The following is a 2,563-nucleotide window of genomic DNA, read 5'->3' on the forward strand; positions in this document are numbered from 1 at the left end:
TATACTTATATTATACTCCTTTTAGAGGTAATAAAATCTTTATTTTATATTAGTTTATACTTTCTTTTTTAATTATAAATTAAGATTTCTTATTACTTATTATAATTATTTTATTATTACTATTAGGATTACTAGGAAAGGTAACTTAGCTAGTCTTCTAATTAATATATAGGTTTTATTATTTAAACTAGTTTATACTAAGTAGGATATTTATCTCCTATTCTAAAGGTATAATATTAAAGCTTACTTTTTAATCTTTTTCTTTAATAAGGATCTTAAGGTAATTAATCTCTTAGTTTATTATATTATTATTATAATTAAAGTATTATACTTTTATATTAATTAGTTAGTATAATAATTGCTTTTTCCTCTATAATAATCCTAGCTTTATAACTATTTTTAAATTAATAAAGTTCTTCTTTACTTTATTATTAATTTATATATTTAATTATCTTCCTTTAATTTAAGCTTATAATACTAGGTAATTAGGTTTATTATCTTATATTACTCCTAGAGCACTTATAGCTATAAGTCTTACTTATCCCTATTTATTACTCTTTTATAGCTTTATTATTATAAAAGGTATATTACTTTTCCTAAGTCTATTTAATATAATAACTATAGTCTTTATTATTATAGTTAATTCCTTTATAATAATCTTTAATATATTCTTTATTATCTAATAACTCTTTATTTAATAATATATCTTTTATCTTATTTTCTTATTATCTTCTTTCTCTATCTTAGAGATCTTATCTCTATTATTTTTTTACTTTTATTTCTTCTTTAATCTTATTATTAATTAATACCTAATTAAACCCTTTATTTAGGTTAATTAGTTTAAAGATATATTTCTTTTCTAAGTATAATTTATCTTCTAAGCTAGTATTATTAATTAAGGAGGTTTTTTATAAGTAATTATATTATTTATCTTAGATTTATTCCTAAAATTCTTTCTCTACTTTAGTAATTTCTTATATTATCTTTTAAACTTCTTAGTAATAGTTTTAGTTCTTTTTTATTTCCTAGTAGTATACTATATAAAATTATAGCTTTATTACTCTAAGACTTTTATACTAAAGATATATTAAGTATTCTTTTACTTTTTTTTTTAAGTAGGGTTTATTATTAGGTATACTAAGGATTATAATAAGGAAATAATTATTATCTTCCTTATTTTACTTATGCATTTTGTATTAATAATACTTATAAGATACCTATAATAATTCTTTATATCTTAGATAAGTTAAGAATATTCTTATATTATTATTTAAGTTAAACTTAGGTTTTTTATAAAGTAGGTTTATTATATTACTTATATAATAGGTATAAATATATAATACTTCTAGTTTATTAGTATTTCTATATTCCTAGGCGCCTTATATATATTATTCTTTATTAGATATTTAGATCCTAATACTGGTTTTATTAAATAATAGTTTATAAGGTTATTTTTATTTCTATTTAATATATTTATCCTCCCTATAGAGTTATTAGGCAGCTATTTATATTATTCCTCCTTTATATCCTATACTTTAGGATTAGTAGTATTTATATATATGGATTTTATTTTTATTTTTTTATTTTCTCTTAATTACTTCTTCTATATCTTAGAGGGTAACTTAAACTAAGATATTATCTATTTATTTAAGTACTTACTTCTCTTCATCAGGAGTAGCTTCCTCTTTTTATAAGTCTTCTAGGTATTTCTTAATTTCTTATTATAAGGGTATTTTCTTCCTTATTATATATAAGACTTATAGTCTTTTATATTCTATAATATACTACTATTATTATTTTTCTTCTTCTTATATTTTTTATTTATTTTATTATTTATTTCTCTTTATAAAATATTCTTATATATATTCTTTATACTTTACTTTAGTTTCTATATATACTATATAGCACTAATTCTTTAATATTCTTTTTTATTTTTATTTTTTTTCCTTAGTATATTAAGGTATTACTAAGTATCCTAGTACTAGTTATTCTTCTTTTATAAGGTCTTTATAGTATTTATCTAATATTTCTTACTTATCTAGGAATAGTTTCTTAGGTTATTAGATTAAACTTTCTAAGTATAGGTTTTATTTATCCTTTAGTATATTATCTTTATATAGGGCAGTTATATTAGCTATATTATATATACTTTATATTATTCCTAAGGTTTAGGTTTATATTACTATTTAAGGGTCTTATTTATTAATTATACCTAATATTTACTTACCTTAGTTAAAATCTTTTGCCCTTCTTAGTTAAGGGTATTTATTAGTAATATATCTAAACTAATTATAGTTATAGTATTTAACCTTAGATATATTATAAGGTCTTTTTTTATTATCCTATTAAGTTACTTTAAGGGTTATAGGTCCTAGCTTAATATTATATTATATATTAATATGCCTCTTTCTTTCTTAGTTAGTATTTTACTACTTAGTATTTTACTAAGGGTTATATAATCCTCTTTATTTCTTAGCTTATTTTTCTTTATATTACTTATATTATTAATTATTAATCTCCATAATAATATTAATAAGGTTATTTAGATTTATAGGTTTAGGTC

The sequence above is a fragment of the Fusarium odoratissimum genome (assembly GCF_000260195.1).
Source record: "Fusarium odoratissimum NRRL 54006 unplaced genomic scaffold supercont1.28, whole genome shotgun sequence".
NCBI lineage: Eukaryota > Fungi > Ascomycota > Sordariomycetes > Hypocreales > Nectriaceae > Fusarium > Fusarium odoratissimum.